This window comes from Nicotiana tabacum, chromosome 5 (genome assembly GCF_000715075.1).
Source record: "Nicotiana tabacum cultivar K326 chromosome 5, ASM71507v2, whole genome shotgun sequence".
In the NCBI taxonomy this organism is placed as follows: Eukaryota; Viridiplantae; Streptophyta; class Magnoliopsida; order Solanales; family Solanaceae; genus Nicotiana; species Nicotiana tabacum.
In genome coordinates this window covers 86,503,244-86,526,110 of record NC_134084.1, presented here as the reverse complement: position 1 = coordinate 86,526,110, position 22,867 = coordinate 86,503,244, and the positions used below count along the sequence as shown (strand labels likewise).

The 22,867-nt window shown below is 40.6% G+C and overlaps 1 long non-coding RNA gene across 2 annotated transcripts; it reads right to left on the bottom strand.

The window, feature by feature from the left end:
* Window positions 1–16,732: 16,732 nt before the first annotated feature.
* On the bottom strand, window positions 16,733–18,064 carry LOC142180618 (uncharacterized). 2 transcript variants are annotated; one of them, XR_012709234.1, is made up of 2 exons: window positions 17,519–18,064; window positions 16,733–17,436 (listed from the first exon to the last, which is right to left on the bottom strand). It is a non-coding gene; the product is annotated as an uncharacterized LOC142180618 (long non-coding RNA). The 2 variants fall into 2 exon arrangements; XR_012709235.1 differs by having other exon boundaries at window positions 16,733–17,425.
* Window positions 18,065–22,867: the final 4,803 nt, after the last annotated feature.

Genomic DNA, 22,867 nt, shown 5'->3' with positions numbered 1-22,867 from the left:
CATAACGCTCTTCATAGGCGAAACCCGAAGAAGAACCCGCTCTCCAACCATATAGGAAACATCACGAACCTTCCGGTCTGCGTAACTCTTCTGTCTGGACTGGGCTGTACGGAGTCTATCCTGAATCACCTTAACCTTCTCCAAAGCATCCTGAACTAAGTCATGCCCAATAATCTAGCCTTACCCGGCCCAAACCAACCCACCGGGGATCTACACCGCCTACCATATAAAGCCTCATACGGTGACATCTGAATACTGGACTGATAGCTGTTGTTGTAAGCAAACTCCGCCAATGGCAAGAACTGATCACAAGACCCTGCAAACTCAATCACACACGCACGAAGCATATCTTCAAGAATTTGAATAATGCGCTCGGACTATCCGTCCGTCTGCGGGCGAAAACTGTACTCAACTCCACCCGAGTACCCAACTCATGCTAAATGGCTCTCCAAAACCGTGATGTGAACTGAGTACCCCTATCTGAAATGATGGACACTGGAATACCATATAGACGAACAATCTCCCGGATATAAATCTCCGCCAACCACTCCAAAGAATAAGTAGTACACATAGGAATGAAATGAGCAGACTTGGTTAGCCGATCCACGATCACCCAAATAGCATCGAACTTCCTCAGAGTCCGTGAGAGCCCAACTACAAAGTCCATGGTGATACGCTCCCACTTCCACTCCGGAATATCTATCTGTTGAAGCAACCCACCCGGTCTCTGGTGTTCATACTTCACCTACTGACAGTTGAGGTACTGAGCTACCAATCTAACTATATCCTTCTTCATTTGCCTCCACCAGTAGTGCTGACTCAAATCCTGATACATCTTCGCGGCATCCAGATGGATGGAATATCGTGAACTATGGGCCTCCTCCAGAATCAACTCTCGAAGCCCATCAACATTAGGTACACAAATCTGACCCTGCATCCTCAATACCCTATTGTCACCAATACTCACATATCTGTCATCGTCGTGCTGAACCTTGTCCTTGAGGACAAGCAAATGAGGGTCATCATACTGCCGCTCCCTGATACGATCAAATAAGAAAGACCGAGAAACTATGCAAGCTAGAACCCGACTGGGCTCCGAAAGATCCAATCTCACAAACTGGCTGGCTAGGGCCTGAACATCCATCGCCATAGGCCTCTCCAATGCTGGGTAAATAAGCCAAACTCCCCAAGCTCTCTGCCCGGCAACTCAAAGCATTGGCCACCATATTGGCCTTACCCGGGTGATACAAAATAGTGATGTCATAGTCCTTCAGCAATTCTAACCACCTTCTCTAGCGCAGATTTAGATCCTTTTGCTTCAACAGGTGGTGCAAGCTCCGATGGTCAGTATAAATCTCATAGGGAGCCCCGTATAAATAATGGCGTCAAATCTTCAGGGTGTGAACAATGGCAGCTAACTCAAGGTCGTGAACAGGGTAATTCTTCTCATGTATCTTCAACTGTCTGGACGCATAGGCAATCACCCTACCGTCCTACATCAACACTGCTCTGAGGCCAATCCTCGAGATATCACAATAGACCATATAAGACCTCGAACCTGTAGGCAAGACCAAAACTGGGGTTGTAGTCAAAGCTGTCTTGAGCTTCTGAAAGCTCGTCTCACACTCCTTCGTCCACTGGAACGGAGCACCCTTCTGGGTCAACCTGGTCATGGGGGCTGCAATCAATGAAAACCTCTCCATAAAACGACGGTAGTAGCCTGCCAAAACAAGGAAACTGCGGATCACGGTAGCTGAGAATGGTCTGGGCCAACTCTGCATGACCTCTATTTTCTTCGGATCCACTTGAATGCCCTCACTCGATACCACGTGGCCTAGGAATGCCACTGAATCCAACCAAAACTCACATTTCAAGAACTTAGCATATAACTGCCTCTCTTTCAAAGTCTGAAGCACAATCCTCAGGTGCTTCTCATGATCTTCCCGACTCCGAGAATACACCAGAATATCATCAATAAAAACAATGAAGAACGAGTCAAGATACGGCTGGAACACACTATGCATCAAGTGCATAAAAGCTGTTGGGGCATTAGTTAGCACAAATGACATGACAAGGAACTCGTAATGACCATACTGAGTCCTGAAAGCAGTCTTCGGGATATCTGGCTCCCGAATCTTCAACTGATGGTAACCTGAGCGCAAATCAATCTTAGAAAACACCCGTGCACCCTGAAGCTGGTCAAACAGATCATCAATACGAGGCAAATGATAATGGTACTTCACTGTAACCTTGTTCAACTAGCGATAATCAATACACATACGCATAGAACCATCATTTTTCTTCACAAACAAGACAGGAGCACCCCAAGGTGATACACTGGGCCGAATAAAACCCTTATCAAGCAATTCCTGTAACTGATCCTTTAACTCAGGAGGAGCCATACGATAAGGAGGGATAGAATTGGGCTGGGTGATCGGCAACAGATCAATGCCAAAATTAATATTTCTATCAGGCGGCATGCCCGGAAGATCAGCTAGAAACACATCGGGAAAATCCCATACTACTGGGACTGAATCAACTAAAGGGGTATCAATACTGACATCTCTCACATAAGCTAAATACGTGTCACACCCCTTCTCAACCATACACTGATATTTAAGAAAAGAAATAACTCTACTAGGAGTATGATCTAAAGTACCCCTCCACTCAACAAGCGGTACACCTGGCATAGCCAGCGTCACGATTTTGACGTGACAATCAAGAATAGCATAATGGGGTGACAACCAGTCCATATCCAAGATAATATCAAAATCTACCATGCTGAGCAACAATAAATCGGCTCTGGCCTCAAAACCACTAAGAGCAACCAAACACGACCGATAAATGTGGTCCACAACAAGAGAATCTTCCACATGAGTAGAAACATAAACAGGGGAACTCAAAGAATCCCGAGTTACACCCAAATGCGGAGCAAAATAAGAAGACATATAAGAGTAAGTGGAGCATGGATCGAATAGAACCGACGCATCTCTGTGACAAACCAATATAATACCTGTGATGATAGAATCGGAGGCAACAACCTCGGTACGGGCAGGAAGGGAATAGTATCTGGCATGGCCTCCCCCTCTAGGGCGACCTCTACCTCCCCGACCTCCACCTCTAGCTGGTTGAACAGGTGGGATAGCAACTGGAGCTGTAACCATAGCCTGAGAACTCTGTGGGGCACGCTGTGGCTGAGAAGTCTGTGGAGGTGCACCCCTCCTAAGCCTGGGGCAATCCCTCACCATATGGCGTGTGTGACCATACTCAAAATAAGCTCTGGGAGGGCGTGGTGTCTGTGACTAGCTCGGGCTAGGTCTGCTGGACTGACCTATAAAAGCACCCCGTGTAGGAGGCACACTAGAAACCGATGGTGCATAATAAGGCTCCTAGGGCCTAGGAGGAGCTGGAATACCACTGGCTGCTGGAAGAGCTGAATGAACGGGGCGACTCATATTACCCCTACCATGATAACCTGTTGCTGGGGCACGGGCACCAGAATAATGGCCCGACTCTCGAGACCTCTTGGCCTCCCTCTCCTCTCTCTCCCTAACATGCATTTTCTAAATCCTCCTAGTAATGCTCCCCACCTGCTAATAAGAAATATCCATCTCCAACTCACGAGCCATGCTAGACCTGATGCTGGGAATAAGCCCCTCAATAAACTAGCGAACTCTCTCGCGAAAAGTAGAAACCAAGGCCGGGGCATGTCTACCCAAACTAGTGTAACAGACTGCATACTCTAAGATAGTCATAGTACCCTGGCGCAAATGCTCAAACGCTGCGCGCCACGTATCCCTGAGGCTTTGAGGAACATACTCTCTCAGGAACAGATTTGAAAACTGAACCCAAGTTAGTGAAGCAACCTCATCCGGACTGTCTAACTCATAGGTGTGCCACCACTCATAGGCGGCTCCTCGAAACTGGAAGGTAGTGAAGGAAACCCCGCTCGTCCTGATATACCCATGGTACAGAAAATGCGATAACACTCATCTAGAAATCCTAGAGCATCCTCCGATGCTAGACCACTGAATACAGGAGGCTTGTACCTCTCAAGCCTCAGCTGCTCCTCCTCAGAAGCCGCTGCCCTGCCCTCGGGCTGAACTGGCACTGCAGGCGGTACATGAATAATCTCAGGGACCTACTCAACATGCACTCGCTACTCAGGAGTGCAGGCGGCGGGAGTCTGTGCTCCTCCCCCGGCCTGAGACGTAGCTGCAGCAAGGGGAAGTAACCGTGCCTGAGCCAAAATGGTGTATATGCTCATGAACTGTGCTAGAGTCTCCTAAAGAGCTGAAGTAGTAGTAGTAGTAGGCGTATCAGGTGCCTGGGCTCCGGCTGGATCTACTGGTGGTACCTCGGCGGTAGCTCGCGCAGGTGCTCTGACTGCACCACGTGCACGTCCTCGACTGTAGTAAGGGGCGCAAGTGCCTGATCATCTCGGGTAACACGTGTCCTCACCATCTGTGAGAGAATAGAAGACAAAGGTTTAGAATTGTGATGTCAAAATATCGCACGACATGGAAATCAAAGGAAGTGGAAATTTTCCTAACAGTTACATAGCCTCTCGTAGACAAGTACAGACGTCTCCGTACCGATCAGCGAGACTCTAATAAACCAGCTTGTGATCTATGACTCCTACGAACCTAGAGCTTTGATACCAACTTGTCACGACCTCGGTTCGCCCTCCGTGAACCATCGTGACGACACCTAATCTCTACGACTAGATAAGCCTAAAACGCGGAAGATAAACCAATTTGCGAAACAATACAATTCAAAACAGAAATAATGTAATAAAATAGCGTTTTAAAAGTGTCACTCGGCATACAAAATATAACTCTCAAATCCAATATATATATATATCTTTCCCAAAACCCGAAAACCCATGAATCACAAGCTAAGGATATTACATAGTGCTCTAACTCCAGTATAGTCTAAAACAAGTAAATACAGAAGAGCTGTAACTACAAGAGAGAATAGAGAGAGAGACTCCTCGGTCTGCAGACGCGGCAGATATACCTCGAAGTCTCCGAAGGGTCACCTCGCCTCAAGGATGGTAAGCCTGAGTCAAGGTACTTGGATCTGCACATGAAAAACATGCGCAGAAAAGGTATGAGTACACCACATCAATACCAGTAAGTGCCAAGCCTAACCTCGGTCGGGTAGTGACGAGGAAGGTCAGGGCCCTACTGAGGTTAAATAAAATATAAAGTTCAACAGTATAGAACATAACAGTATAAATAAGTGCATCAAGAAAAGTATCACAAGATATAAAGGGCAATAACAACTATTACAGAGACAAGATAAACACAGAAACGAAATAAGGTCCATCACCAAATAACAATCGGGGATCTCCCAGGGTACCGTCCTGTAGTCCCAAATATACATATCCAATGGATCTCCCGGGATCCCGTCCCGTAGTCCAACTCATAGTGCGTGGGGATCTACTGGAATCCCGTTCCGTTGTCCCAAATGTAAATACCCAGTACTGGGGGAATCTATCGGGTGCATTCCCGTAGTTCCATATAACTATGCAGGGGGATCTACCGGAATCCCACATACGTAGTCCCAAATGTAAATAGACAAGGGGGAGCTACCGGAATCCCACATCTATAGTCCCAATGTAAAGACACAGCAGCAACAGGAAAATACTCAGAAATGTCAAATTCTATGTTAAGGCAAACAAGTAAGTCTATCCTAGCATGCTGCACAAAATTCAGGTAAAGCAGTTTGACAAATAAGTAATTAAATCACTTAGACATGCTTTCTTAATCTAACAATAGGCTTGAGAGTGCAAGTAATAATTACAGGAAAGAAAACATACTAGTAATTACTTAATGAAAACCGGATTTTCAACAATTAGCACATGTACGCACTCGTCACCTCACGTACAAGGCATTTCAATTAACAATAATACCAAATCCTAAGGGGAAAGTCCCCCCACAAGGTTAGACAAACCACTTACCTCGAACCGGCTCAATAATCAATCCGAACCACGTTCTTGCCACGAGTTCTCGACTCCAAATGGCCCGAATCTATTCAATTCAATTTGATAATGTAAATAACACTTCAAGTAACTGATTTTAAAAAGAAATTCTAAGCTAATACACGAAATTAGGTAAAATAACCAAAACGCCCCTCGGTCCCACGTCTCGGAATCGGATAAAATTTATATTTTCAGAATCCTTATACTCTCACGAGTCCATGCATACAAAAATTTTCCAAATCTAAGGTCAAATTTCCAATCAAAAGTCGAATTTTAGGTCTAAGAACTTTTTTCCAACTATTCCCTAATTTTCATCTCCAATCCGAATTTAAATGATGAAACTAACTATAGATTGATGGAATATGACTAGAAAGGGTTAAAGAATTATTACCCACTGATATCCTCTTCAATTTCCTCCCAAAATCGCCCTCTCCCGAACTCCAAATCGAATTTCCAACTTTTGAAACTAAACCCTCAAAATTGCATATTTCTGCCCAGCTGTTTCCGCATTTGCGGCCCTGGGACCGCTTTTGCGAAACACTTGTCGCATCTGCGACATCTGCACTCCCCTTCCGCAGATGCGGTACCGCTCCTGCGGAAACTCTACCGCTTCTGCGGTCTCTACTGAACTCCCCCAATTCCACTTCTGCGGCTCCGCACCTGCGGTCCCACACTCGCAGGTGCGGTTATGACAGAAAAACAGCTGAAACTGCAACTCCAATTCCAAAAATTTTTCCGTCAACCATTCAAAATCTTCCCGAGGTCCCCGGGACCTCAACCAAACCTACCAACATATCCTATAACTTCATTAAGACTCGTTCCAACCTTCGGAATGCTAAAAACAACTTCAAAACACCTATTTTTCATCGGATTCAAGCCTAAGAATTCCAAAACTCTAAAAATACTCTTTCAATCGAAAAGTCTATCAAACCTCGTCCGAATGACCTGAAATTTTGCACACACATCACATTCAACACTACGGAGCGACTCCAACTTTCGAAATTTCATTCCGACCCTCGGATCAAAATATCACTATCGAACCAGAAACTTTAAAAATTCAACTTCGGAATTTCAAGACTAAATTAGCTACGGACCTCCAAAACACAATCCGAACACGCCCCTAATCCCGAAATCACCCAACAGAGCTAACGGAACCATCAGATTTCCATTCCAAGCTCATTTTCACATTGTTCCGACTACGACCAACTTTCCAACACTTAAGCTCTCATTTAGGGACTAAGTGTCCCAAAACTCTCCGAAACTCAAAAGCGAACATCCCGGCAAATCAAAATAGCAGAAATAAACTCGGGGAAAGCAGTTAATAGGGGATCGAGGCGTAAATTCTTAAGACAGCCGGCCAGGTCGTCACACCGAGATGATATGATGGGATGCCCTCAGAGGCTTGATGATGTTATGAACACATGTACCTATGCACGTCATGACATTCATACGCATATGCATGAAACTATAAGTATTTCATGATTTACAGAGTTATCCAAACTTACATGTTAAGTCATTTACTCTATATTTCTTCTATGTCTGTTATGACTTATTTATGTGCCTTACATACTCGGTACTTTATTCGTACTAACGTCTCTTTTGCCTGGGGATGCTGCGTTTCATGCCCGCAGGTCCCGATAGACAGGTCGAGAGCCCTCCAAGTAAGCTATCAGCATAGCGGAAGATGTTGGTGCGCTTCAAAAAAGTTGCAACAAATGGAGAAAATCCTAGAGTTGTAGTCCAAACCTAGGTGTAAATTTAATGTGTATAGTCAAATATGTTGGCTTGTTCGATTGACGTTGTTATGACTCTCAAATCTCAAGTGCTCACTCAATACCTCTCGATTAAGAGTGATTATTCCCAATTTAGCTTCCCCAAGTCTGAATAGGCAGATATAAGTGCATTTGATTATAAGCCCAAGTAGGAATATCGCTATCTCTAGTCCAAATCCGTTAATTAAGCCAATCAGTCCCTTAACTAGTTTAATTTCTTGTTAGCCAAGTTTTCCTAGACTTAAGTTCTTCTTTCTCAAGTAAGAACAAGGTCAAAAAGGCATAAATCAATATTTGCAACCACTAATTTCAATTTCAAAGCATAAACATGGCTAAATAAAACTTAACCGAATCATAACAAGCATAACATTAATAACCCATAAGATTCACATACTAGAGTTAGATTACAACCCTAGATAAAAATCTAGCTACTCATATAATAGACATATAAAGATAAAAACAAGATAAAATTAAAGACATAAAACTAGAAATAAAAGAAAGAGTAAAAGATCTTCTCCAGTTGTCACTCAAACTTGCTCAAAATAGCTAAAAGTAACTAACCCTTAGCTCCTTACAGTGAAAAGATGCCCTAAAAAGCTATAAAGTTCCATTTATTGGACTCATGAAATTTCTATCAAAAATGCCCTTCAGGAGGGTTTGCAACTGCTAACTGATTTTTGCAGTCCAGACTATGCTAGGTTGACTTTGCTTGTGCTGTCAGCGAGTGGAGTTCCGCCGTCGTACTTCAGGAATTGCGGCCGCACATAAGGTTTTCTGGCAGTATTTTTAGTTATGTGGAGCACATTTGAGGAGGGTTCAGAATTAGCTAACTGCTCATTCTCTAATAATTTATTTCATCGGTGCGAACCATTTTGTTGATCGGAGTGCAATCACACATTTTCTTCTGCAGACTGCACTTTTGCTAAAAGTTCTTGAATGCACTTTCCACTGTCCTTCTCCTCTTCACTTAAATGCTTAGGATTTCCTTCTTTCTGTGTCATTCTTCCTCCAATGCCTTGATTCCTTTTCAGCACACCTACAATTCAACTATTAGAATTGGGAATAAAATTAGTATTTTCGGATGAAAAATTATAGCAAGAAGATACTAATAAGTGATTAAATTTCACACTTATCAGTGCTCCAAGCACATAGCAAACTATCGCAGTACTCCAATAATCTCTCTCTTAGCTGATATCATCCACCTCAATAGCACAAACACTCGTTTCTCCATGTACTTCCGATTGAAAATACTCCAATTTAAACTCGGCGATGGAAATTTTGGTAACATTGAAATTACCCCAAATCTATGGTCATTTCACCGGTACTTCTGCTGCCTCCACCACTTCTGCCTATGAGAGTTTGCGAAAACGGTACTCAACTCCACCCGAGTACCCAACTCATGCTAAATGGCTCTCCAGAACCGTGATGTGAACTGAGTACCCCTATCTAAAATGATGGACACTGGAATACCATATAGACGAACAATCTCCCGGATATAAATCTCCGCCAACCGCTCCAAAGAATAAGTAGTACACATAGGAATGAAATGAGCAGACTTGGTTAGCCGATCCACGATCACCCAAATAGCATCGAACTTCCTCAGAGTCCGTGGGAGCCCAACTACAAAGTCCATGGTGATACGCTCCCACTTCCACTCCGGAATATCTATCTGTTGAAGCAACCCACCCGGTCTCTGGTGTTCATACTTCACCTACTGACAGTTGAGGCACCGAGCTACAAATCTAACTATATCCTTCTTCATTTGCCTCCACCAGTAGTGCTGACTCAAATCCTGATACATCTTCGCGGCATCCAGATGGATGGAATATCGTGAACTATGGGCCTCCTCCAGAATCAACTCTCGAAGCCCATCAACATTAGGTACACAAATCTGACCCTGCATCCTCAATACCCTATCGTCACCAATAGTCACATCTTTGGCATCGTCGTGCTGAACCTTGTCCTTGAGGACAAGCAAATGAGGGTCATCATACTGCCGCTCCCTGATACGATCAAATAAGAAAGACCGAGAAACCATGCAAGCTAGAACCCGACTGAGCTCCGAAAGATCCAATTTCACAAACTGGCTGGCTAGGGCCTGAACATCCATCGCCATAGGCCTCTCCAATGCTGGGTAAATAAGCCAAACTCCCCAAGCTCTCTGCCCGGCAACTCAAAGCATTGGCCACTATATTGGCCTTACCCGGGTGATACAAAATAGTGATGTCATAGTCCTTCAGCAATTCTAACCACCTTCTCTAGCGCAGATTTAGATCCTTTTGCTTCAACAGGTGGTGCAAGCTCCGATGGTCAGTATAAATCTCATAGGGAGCCCCGTATAAATAATGGCACCAAATCTTCAGGGTGTGAACAATGGCAGCTAACTCAAGGTCGTGAACAGGGTAATTCTTCTCATGTATCTTCAACTGTCTGGACGCATAGGCAATCACCCTACCGTCCTACATCAACACCGCTCTGAGGCCAATCCTCGAGGTATCACAATAGACCATATAAGACCTCGAACCTGTAGGCAAGACCAAAACTGGGGTTGTAGTCAAAGCTGTCTTGAGTTTCTGAAAGCTCGTCTCACACTCCTTCGTCCACTGGAACGGAGCACCCTTCTGGGTCAACCTAGTCATGGGGGCTGCAATCAATGAAAACCTCTCCATAAAACGATGGTAGTAGCCTGCCAAACCAAGGAAACTACGGATCACGGTAGCTGAGAATGGTCTGGGCCAACTCTGCATGACCTCTATTTTCTTCGGATCCACTTGAATGCCCTCACTCGATACCACGTGGCCTAGGAATGCCACTGAATCCAACCAAAACTCACATTTCAAGAACTTAGCATATAACTGCCTCTCTTTCAAAGTCTGAAGCACAGTCCTCAGGTGCTTCTCATGATCTTCCCAACTTCGGGAATACACCAGAATATCATCAATAAAAACAATGAAGAACGAGTCAAGATACGGCTGGAACACACTATGCACCAAGTGCATAAAAGCTGCTGGGGCATTAGTTAGCACAAATGACATGACAAGGAACTCGTAATGACCATACTGAGTCCTGAAAGCAGTCTTCGGGATATCTGGCTCCCGAATCTTCAACTGATGGTAACCTGAGCGCAAATCAATCTTAGAAAACACCCGTGCGCCCTGAAGCTGGTCAAACAGATCATCAATACGAGGCAAATGATAATGGTACTTCACTGTAACCTTGTTCAACTGGCGATAATCAATACACATACGCATAGAACCATCATTTTTCTTCACAAACAAGACAGGAGCACCCCAAGGTGATACACTGGGCCGAATAAAACCCTTATCAAGCAATTCCTCTAACTGATCCTTCAACTCAGGAGGAGCCATACGATAAGGAGGGATAGAATTGGGCTGGGTGATCGGCAACAGATCAATGCCAAAATCAATATCTCTATCAGGCGGCATGCCCGGAAGATCATCTAGAAACACATCGGGAAAATCCCATACTACTGGGACTGAATCAACTAAAGGGGTATCAATACTGACATCTCTCACATAAGCTAAATACGTGTCACACCCCTTCTCAACCATACACTGAGATTTAAGAAAAGAAATAACTCTACTAGGAGTATGATCTAAAGTACCCCTCCACTCAACAAGCGGTACACCTGGCATAGCCAGCGTCACGATTTTGGCGTGGCAATCAAGAATAGCATAATGGGGTGACAACCAGTCCATATCCAAGATAATATCAAAATCTACCATGCTGAGCAACAATAAATCGGCTCTGGCCTCAAAACCACTAAGAGCAACCAAACACGACCGATAAACGCGGTCCACAACAAGAGAATCTTCCACATGAGTAGAAATATAAACAGGGGAACTCAAAGAATCCCGAGTTACACCCAAATGCGGAGCAAAATAAAAAGACATATAAGAGTAAGTGGAGCATGGATCGAATAGAACCGACGCATCTCTGTGACAAACCAATATAATACCTGTGATGATAGAATCGAAGGCAACAACCTCGGTACGGGCAGGAAGGGCATAGTATCTGGCATGGCCTCCCCCTCTAGGGCGACCTCTACCTCCCCGACCTCCACCTCTAGCTGGCTGAGCAGGTGGGATAGCAACTGGAGCTGTAACCATAGCCTGAGAACTCTGTGGGGCACGCTGTGGCTGAGAAGTCTGTGGAGGTGCATCCCTCCTAAGCCTGGGGCAATCCCTCACTATATGGCGTGTGTGACCACACTCAAAATAAGCTCTGGGAGGACGTGGTGTCTGTGACTGGCTCGGGCTAGGTCTGCTGGACTGACCTATAAAAGCACCCCGTGTAGGAGGCACACTAGAAACCGATGGTGCATAATAAGGCTCCTAGGGCCTAGGAGGAGCTGGAATACCACTGGCTGCTGGAAGAGCTGAATGAACGGGGCGACTCATATTACCCCTACCATGATAACCTGTTGATGGGGCACGGGCACCAGAATAATGGCCCGACTCTCGAGACCTCTTGGCCTCCCTCTCCTCTCTCTCCCTAACATGCATTTTCTAAATCCTCCTAGTAATGCTCCCCACCTGCTAATAAGAAATATCCATCTCCAACTCACGAGCCATGCTAGACCTGATGCTGGGAATAAGCCCCTCAATAAACTAGCGAACTCTCTCGCGAAAAGTAGAAACCAAGGCCGGGGCATGTCTACCCAAACTAGTGTAACAGACTGCATACTCTAAGATAGTCATAGTACCCTGGCGCAAATGCTCAAACGCTGCGCGCCACGTATCCCTGAGGCTTTGAGGAACATACTCTCTTAGGAACAGATTTGAAAACTGAACCCAAGTTAGTGAAGCAACCTCATCCGGACTGTCTAACTCATAGGTGTGCCACCACTCATAGGCGGCTCCTCGAAGCTGGAAGGTAGTGAAGGAAACCCCGCTCGTCCTGATATACCCATGGTACAGAAAATGCGGTAACACTCATCTAGAAATCCTAGAGCATCCTCCGATGCTAGACCACTGAATATAGGAGGCTTGTACCTCTCAAGCCTCAACTGCTCCTCCTTGGAAGTCGCTGCCCTGCCCTCGGGCTGAACTGGCACTGCATGCGGTACATGAATAATCTCAGGGACCTACTCAACATGCACTCGCTACTCAGGAGTGCAGGCGGCGGGAGTCTGTGCTCCTCCCCCGGCCTGAGACGTAGCTGCAGCAAGGGGAAGTAACCGTGCCTGAGCCAAAATGGTGTATATGCTCATGAACTGTGCTAGAGTCTCCTAAAGAGCTGAAGTAGTAGTAGTAGTAGGCGTATCAGGTGCCTGGGCTCCGGCTGGATCTACTGGTGGTACCTCGGCGGTAGCTCGCGCAGGTGCTCTGACTGCACCACGTGCACGTCCTCGGCTGTAGTAAGGGGCGCAAGTGCCTGATCATCTCGGGTAACACATGTCCTCACCATCTGTGAGAGAATAGAAGACAAAGGTTTAGAATTGTGATGTCAAAATATCGCACGACATGGAAATCAAAGGAAGTGGAAATTTTCCTAACAGTTACATAGCCTCTCGTAGACAAGTACAGACGTCTCCGTACCGACCAGCGAGACTCTAATAAACAGCTTGTGATATATGACTCCTACGAACCTAGAGCTTTGATACCAACTTGTCACGACCTCGGTTCGCCCTCCGTGAACCATCGTGACGACACCTAATCTCTACGACTAGGTAAGCCTAAAACGCGGAAGATAAACCAATTTACGAAACAATACAATTCAAAACAGAAATAATGTAATAAAATAGCGTTTTAAAAGTGTCACTCGGCATACAAAATATAACTCTCAAATCCAATATATATATCTTTCCCAAAACCCGAAAACCCATGAATCACAAGCTAAGGATATTACATAGTGCTCTAACTCCAGGATAGTCTAAAACAAGTAAATACAGAAGAGCTGTAACTACAAGAGAGAATAGAGAGAGAGACTCCTCGGTCTGCAGACGCGGCAGATATACCTCGAAGTCTCCGAAGGGTCACCTCGCCTCAAGGATGGTAAGCCTGAGTCAAGGTACTTGGATCTGCACATGAAAAACATGCGCAGAAAAGGTATGAGTACACCACATCAATACCAGTAAGTGCCAAGCCTAACCTCGGTTGGGTAGTGACGAGGAAGGTCAGGGCCCTACTGAGGTTAAATAAAATATAAAGTTCAACAGTATAGAACATAACAGTATAAATAAGTGCATCAAGAAAAGTATCACAAGATATAAAGGGCAATAACAACTATTACAGAGACAAGATAAACACAGAAACGAAATAAGGTCCAACACCAAATAACAATCGGGGATCTCCCAGGGTACCGTCCTGTAGTCCCAAATATACATATCCAATGGATCTCCCAGGATCCCGTCCCGTAGTCCAACTCATAGTGCGTGGGGATCTACTGGAATCCCGTTCCGTAGTCCCAAATGTAAATACCCAGTACTGGGGGAATCTATCGGGTGCATTCCCGTAGTTCCATATAACTATGCAGGGGGATCTACCGGAATCCCACATACGTAGTCCCAAATGTAAATAGACAAGGGGGAGCTACCGGAATCCCACATCTATAGTCCCAATGTAAAGACACAGCAGCAACAGGAAAATACTCAGAAATGTCAAATTCTATGTTAAGGCAAACAAGTAAGTCTATCCTAGCATGCTGCACAAAATTCAGGTAAAGCAGTTTGACAAATAAGTAATTAAATCACTTAGACATGCTTTCTTAATCTAACAATAGGCTTGAGAGTGCAAGTAATAAGAACAGGAAAGAAAACATACTAGTAATTACTTAATGAAAACCGGATTTTCAACAATTAGCACATGTACGCACTCGTCACCTCACGTACAAGGCATTTCAATTAACAATAATATCAAATCCTAAGGGGAAAGTCCCCCCACAAGGTTAGACAATTCAATTTGATAATGTAAATAACACTTCAAGTAACTGATTTTAAAAAGAAATTCTAAGCTAATACACGAAATTAGGTAAAATAACCAAAACGCCCCTCGGTCCCACGTCTCGGAATCGGATAAAATTTATATTTTCAGAATCCTTATACTCCCACGAGTTCATGCATACTAAAATTTTCCAAATCTAAGGTCAAATTTCCAATCAAAAGTCGAATTTTAGGTCTAAGAACTTTTTTCCAACTATTCCCTAATTTTCATCTCCAATCCGAATTTAAATGATGAAACTAACTATAGATTGATGGAATATGACTAGAAAGGGTTAAAGAATTATTACCCACTGATCTCCTCTTCAATTTCCTTCCAAAATCGCCCTCTCCCGAACTCCAAATCGAATTTCCAACTTTTGAAACTAAACCCTCAAAATTGCATATTTCTGCCCAGCTGTTTCCGCATTTGCGGCCCTGGGACCGCTTTTGCGAAACACTTGTCGCATCTGCGACATCTGCACTCCCCTTCCGCAGATGTGGTACCGCTCCTGCGGAAACTCTACCGCTTCTGCGGTCTCTACTGAACTCCCCCAATTCCACTTCTGCGGCTCCGCACCTGCGGTCCCACACTCGCAGGTGCGGTTATGACAGAAAAACAGCTGAAACTGCAACTCCAATTCCAAAAATTTTTCCGTCAACCATTCGAAATCTTCCCGAGGTCCCTGGGACCTCAACCAAACCTACCAGCATATCCCATAACTTCATTAAGACTTGTTCCAACCTTCGGAATGCTAAAAACAACTTCAAAACACCTATTTTTCATCGGATTCAAGCCTAAGAATTCCAAAACTCTAAAAATACTCTTTCAATCGAAAAGTCTATCAAACCTCGTCCGAATGACCTGAAATTTTGCACACACATCACATTCAACACTACGGAGCGACTCCAACTTCCGAAATTTCATTCCGACCCTCGGATCAAAATATCACTATCGAACCAGAAACTTTAAAAATTCAACTTCGGCATTTCAAGACTAAATTAGCTACGGACCTCCAAAACACAATCCGAACACGCCCCTAATCCCGAAATCACCAAACAGAGCTAACGGAACCATCAGATTTCCATTCCAAGCTCATTTTCACACTGTTCCGACTACGACCAACTTTCCAACACTTAAGCTCTCATTTAGGGACTAAGTGTCCCAAAACTCTCCGAAACTCAAAAGCGAACATCCCGGCAAATAAAAATAGCAGAAATAAACTCGGGGAAAGCAGTTAATAGGGGATCGAGGCGTAAATTCTTAAGACGACCGTCCAGGTCGTCACACCGAGATGATATGATGGGATGCCCTCAGAGGCTTGATGATGTTATGAACACATGTACCTATGCACGTCATGACATTCATACGCATATGCATGAAACTATAAGTATTTCATGATTTACAGAATTATCCAAACTTACATGTTGAGTCATTTACTCTATATTTCTTCTATGTCTGTTATGACTTATTTATGTGGCTTACATACTCGGTACTTTATTCGTACTAACGTCTCTTTTGCCTGGGGATGCTGCGTTTCATGCCCGCAGGTCCCGATAGACAGGTCGAGAGCCCTCCAAGTAAGCTATCAGCATAGCGGAAGATGTTGGTGCGCTTCAAAAAATTTGCAACAAATGGAGAAAATCCTAGAGTTGTAGTCCAAACCTAGGTGTAAATTTAATGTGTATAGTCAAATATGTTGGCTTGTTCGATTGACGTTGTTATGACTCTCAAATCTCAAGTGCTCACTCAATACCTCTCGATTAAGAGTGATTATTCCCAATTTAGCTTCCCCAAGTCTGAATAGGCAGATATAAGTGCATTTGATTATAAGCCCAAGTAGGAATATCGCTATCTCTAGTCCAAATCCGTTAATTAAGCCAATCAGTCCCTTAACTAGTTTAATTTCTTGTTAGCCAAGTTTTCCTAGACTTAGTTCTTCTTTCTCATGTAAGAACAAGGTCAAAAAGGCATAAATCAATATTTGCAACCACTAATTTCAATTTCAAAGCATAAACATGGCTAAATAAAACTTAACCGAATCATAACAAGCATAACATTAATAACCCATAAGATTCACATACTAGAGTTAGATTACAACCCTAGATAAAAATCTAGCTACTCATATAATAGACATATAAAGATAAAAACAAGATAAAATTAAAGACATAAAACTAGAAATAAAAGAAAGAGTAAAAGATCTTCTCCAGTTGTCACTCAAACTTGCTCAAAATAGCTAAAAGTAACTAACTCTTAGCTCCTTACAGTGAAAAGATGCCCTAAAAAGCTATAAAGTTCCATTTATTGGACTCATGAAATTTCTATCAAAAATGCCCTTCAGGAGGGTTTGCAACTGCTAACTGAGTTTTGCAGTCCAGACTATGCTAGGTTGACTTTGCTTGTGCTGTCAGCGAGTAGAGTTCCGCCGTCGCACTTCAGGAATTGCGGCCGCACATAAGGTTTTCTGGCAGTATTTTTAGTTATGTGGAGCACATTTGAGGAGGGTTCAGAATTAGCTAACTGCTCATTCTCTAATAATTTATTTCATCGGTGCGAACCATTTTGTTGATCGGAGTGCAATCACACATTTTCTTCTGCAGACTGCACTTTTGCTAAAAGTTCTTGAATGCACTTTCCACTGTCCTTCTCCTCTTCACTTAAATGCTTAGGATTTCCTTCTTTCTGTGTCATTCTTCCTCCAATGCCTTGATTCCTTTTCAGCACACCTACAATTCAACTATTAGAATTGGGAATAAAATTAGTATTTTCGGATGAAAAATTATAGCAAGAAGATACTAATAAGTGATTAAATTTCACACTTATCAGTGCTCCAAGCACATAGCAAACTATCGCAGTACTCCAATAATCTCTCTCTTAGCTGATATCATCCACCTCAATAGCACAAACACTCGTTTCTCCATGTACTTCCGATTGAAAATACTCCAATTTAAACTCGGCGATGGAAATTTTGGTAACATTGAAATTACCCCAAATCTATGGTCATTTCACCGGTACTTCTGCTGCCTCCACCACTTCTGCCTATGAGAGTTTGCGACACTCATCGGAGATTGCACAATTCGAGCCCATTCCGTCGATACTGGAAAATTGGGGATTTCCTTTTCTTCTTCAATTACATCCTTAAATTGGCTAACCTCATATTCAATTATGCTAATCCTTCTCAATTACAGCCGTTTGCATCATCAACACCTTCTGAGATGGAATCCGAGCCTTATTACCCATGGTGTGCGCACGTTAGTAATCATGCGCCCAGAGAGCTTCGTATTCCTAATTTTTTTCTATCTTTATTTTTTTTTTATTAATATATATTTTAATGTATCGGATCACTGCATGTCCAAAGAAGTATTGAGCCGTGTAAAATAAATCTCAAAAAATTGGAATTGAAGTTTCGTGCCGTGATAAAGTATAAATTTTTTACACTTACAATAACACTCGGTGATTAGCTAGCTGAGTCATGCTAAGATATAGTAATTCAAAAATATTATACTTGATGATCAATAAAGTTGGTTAGTTAAATTAAAAAAAAAACGTGCAATAACAAGTAATTCTTCTAAACAAAGAGCAATAATCAGTTATATCCCATTAGATTATAGTAACAATGTAAGCGTAGGTACTAGTTTTAGAATATGCGCGTTGCACATGTATTTTAGTTTCAATGAATAAATTATTTTTAAAATTTTCATAAGGAAAAATCTTAATTGATTTTAGAGTATTAAGTATTAGGACTTCCTACGTAGTTCAAATAATAAAAAAATTATGACTAAAATTTTAGTTAATTGCAAAATCTTAAAATTTTAATAAAAATAATTTAATACAGTTTTGTCCAATATAAGAACTATTAAAAGTTGCTAAAAACTGAGGAAAATGTCCAATAAGAGCACGAAAAAATAGTAGAAGAAATAGTTTGACAAAAAGCTAAAGCATACAGTCTAATACAAAAAGGATACTATTCAACCAAGTTTTTTTTTTCTTTTTTGTTACAATCAAGAACATCAAAATAAGATGTATTGCTTAAATACGTGTATGCAAAATTCAACTACTAATACAAATACATGAATGCAAAATTCAACTGCTAATAAAAAAAATTGCTCAAAGAAAGAGAACCCGAAACCCTTAATTTTGTAGTTGTTACTCGAAGAAGGCAAATTTATGATGATGAAAAAGTGAAATTCTAACTTCTTCTATAGAATTACATGCGTATATAAAATTGTGTAAAACTTTTATTAGAGAAAAGACTCTAATAAGTTCTCAAAGAGCTCGTCTTCATCTAATATAGTTATAAAAATTTCGGTGCCAAAAATTTATATCAAAACTTTCCTAGCGTGTGCATGAATTAGTCAAAATTTAAGAACTTTCCAAGTGTGAAATTTTACTCCTAAATTTAAATATAGTTGAAAGTATCAAAAATTTCCTAGTATGTGAATTAGTTAAAATTTTATTAACTGAAGAAAACCTAAAACCTTGCTATTGTGTGTAAATTAAACAAATTTTTATTAACTAAAAAAGATCTTCCTAAATTAGAAAGAAAAATTTAATAATACTACTAAATATGGAGTTGGACGAAAACTTAATTAAATGACTATTAAATATTAGGGAAATAATCAAATAACTATTTTGTCTAATGCGAACTTTATTTTAAAAAAGGTAAAAAAAGCGAACGACATTTCGTTAAGGGTTTTCGTGCTTTTAATATAGTAAATATAAGTATAAGTATAGATAATTTAAATAAAAAATATTTAATAGAATAAAAATAATGTAACTTTCAATAAAGGAATTTTTACATTATAGAAGTTCCTTCGTAATTACATACCATATCTATATTCGTAATTTGAATATAAATTCATAACAGAAGAGGATCCCTTAATTATAGGCATTTAATGTGTAACCCACGCGTTCTAAACCTCTCCCCCTCCCGCTCTAATCTAACCCTTTTCCCTCTATGAAAATTTAAATATTCCCCTTCAAAATTCCATTTTCCCTCTAAAATCATAATAAAAAATACTACTGAGTTCTGAATCTTCAGTTGTCACGCAATAATACAATTATTTTAAATATTTTAATGAATTACCAGATTGATGAGCTTATGTAAATGTAATCATATATATACACATTAATTAATTGAAGATGCTACCGTGTTTTGCAATCATCTGCTATTTGTTTAATAATAATTAAAAAATAATGAAAAAGCTGCAAAATTGATTGACAACCATTAAAAAATTTCGAAGCTTTGAATTCGAAATTCAAACTTTACGAAATTGTGATTTATTTAGATTGAGTGTTCTTGCAAACAATTGAGAATATCCTTTAGAGTTTATATCTCAATTTTGAAGGAGACTGGTTAACATTAGAGTTGATTTCGAGTAAAATTTCAGATTGAAACTAAAGGTGTCAAAGGGGTGGTCCAGGCCGGTTCGGATTGATTAAAAAAGTGACTGGCCGGTTACCAATCCGGGCCGGTTATCGGTTTCTTCCAAACCGGGTTTAACGGGTCATGGCCCATCCGGTGAAATATTGAACCAGAACGATTCCGGGCCTAAGAGGTCGGGCCGGGTTTATTATTATTTTTTTATATTTTGTATAATTATCGTAATTTATTAATATAAAGTAAAAATATAAAACAAAAAAATAATCTTATAAAAAAAGTGTTTGAATAAAGGATGCAAAGGCTTTAAAATCCTTATATTTGAATATTTCATTAAGAATTTAAGATAATAGAATAAAATGAAGATGGAAAAAAAATTGCACTTATAATTTGCAAGTTCTTTTTTTATTTCAATCTTGCAAATTAAAGTTTACATTTAACGACAACTAAATTAACGAAAAGAGTAAATTCAAAGTTTAATTATTAAATATATAATTATAAATCCAGAACTTCAAAGGTTTTGTATTGTCTTAGTAAGTTCTTCATAATCAATATGAACTTCTTGGCCATTTTTTGGAGTGTTAAATTCAAAGGCTTTCATAGTTTCATTTTAAATTTTCATTGCATAATAATACTTCAAATTAATCTAACAAACTAAAACATTAAGCATAAATACGTCTAATAATTTTAAAATAACACAAATTGTCTCAAATCAACTTAAATATGAATTTTTAGAGGACGCTCAAGACAACTCTTCATATGCCTCCTTAAACAGCATGTGCCCTCCCACTTTCGACGAAGATTTAAGACTCGACCACAGTTCGTGCACTTTACTTTGTGAACTTCTTTATTTTCTTCTACCACCTCAAAGTGTTTCCTATTCGCAATCTGGAAGCACGGGGCATGTTTTAACTTAAATTGAAAATTTGAATTTGAGAAATGAGAGATGAATGAAGAAATGAATAAGAGGAGGGAGTGTATTTATAATTTTTTAAAAGGCTAAATTAGTAATTACTAAAAGTATTTTTTTAAAAAAAAATTGCCCAAAAAAGTGCTATTCTTGCTAAATATCCGTTGGGCAACGGTCAAATTGGAATGTTGCCAAAGGTCAAATGAATTTTAAAAAAAAAAATCAGAAAATAGCTGTTGAATCGGTCTAGGCCGGTCTCGTTAACCAGTTCAACAGTTATTTTCCTTGACCGGTTTTGACCAGTCCGGTTAACCAGTAAGGAAAATATATACTGACCAACCCCCAAACCCAGCCGTACCTGGCCCCTACCACCGGTCCAGGTTAATACCGCTCTGGGTTGGTCTAAAACCGGCTCAACCCGGCCCGTTAACATCCATAATTGAAACTCGAAGAGAAAGAAGAACGTACGCTATACAAAATATATACAAATGACATACAATATATATATATACAGCAGTATACTTGTATGAAATATAAAAGTTGTATCACGTGTATGAGGCATGATAGGCAAACTATAATTGACCACACATTTGAATATGTATTAAAGTTATAGTATTTAATATATTATAATTTTGGGCTGGGCCACTGCCTTTTCGCTGGGCTAGTTGAAGCTAACTTTCAATATTGATATTTACCTGATTCATTTGAACTATTTTTCTTGTTTAATTTGAATCAATAATTGATAATTAAAAGGCTTATTATGGCACATAAACCATTTTTAAGAGCTAACTAGTTCTGCTTCTCTGATTTAATTTAGAATGATAATGATCATTAATTTATAGAACCAAAGGACAGTTTAAATTCTTTAATTTAAACCAAAGTGGTCCTTATATCAAAACTGGACGAATATTCAAATCCCAAAAAAGAGAACTGATTGTAAGAAGAATTTGGTGTAAGGAAAGGTGAAATAATATATCGTTCATTGCTTGCTGCCTTGGTGGTGCTGACCATTAACTTGAGCTGCCATGCAAATAGTCCTGATCAATGCTGATTTTTCTAAAGGTAAAAAAATTTAATTGACTTAAATTAATCACGCTCTCATCAAATGGCCATGCCTCATCAACCAGACTTGGTTTTCTGTCTCCTTAGAACTCAAGGATACAGTGGTACGAGCCTATAGCTTGTCTTTAAAAAGAGTTCTCTGTTGTGATGTTTGGTCGATGTGTAACTGGACAGTGTTGTTTCTTTTAATATTCTTTTACATGGGTTAGACCCGTGAATAACTTTCAATTTCTGTGGGCTCATTGGAACAACTTTGAGAAATGCTCCCAGACGAGAGGGGAATAAAGACAATGTTACAACCTAGTTGTTTGATAAAATATCTGGAAAGAACGATGATATTTTCTCAAGTTGGAAGTTTAGCTTTCGTGACAAACATAAGAGATAAGTATCTAGATTTTTAAATTATCAACATACTTGTAAATTTGATCGCGTTTTGCGCAATTATAAAGACATTAATAGTTTAGAAATAATATTTTTATATTTTCAGTCACAATAGAAAAATTATTATTTATCACGTGTATATAAATAATTCATATATAGTTAAAATCACAAACACAATTTTCTCTTAAAATATAAGCTTAGACTAAACCTCATTTTATCAAATTTTCTTTAAAAAAGGGAAAAGAATTCGTAAAGAAACTTTTCACACAAACAGACACACATTAATTATATGTTTTGTTTGTATGCGTGATTCTTTTAGTCAAATATATATTAGATACATACTTATATGTACCTGAACTTTTATTTATTAATGTAAAACTTTTTAAATAATAGAATTTTCTTTTAGCCAAATAAATAAAACATGAAATAAAAAAA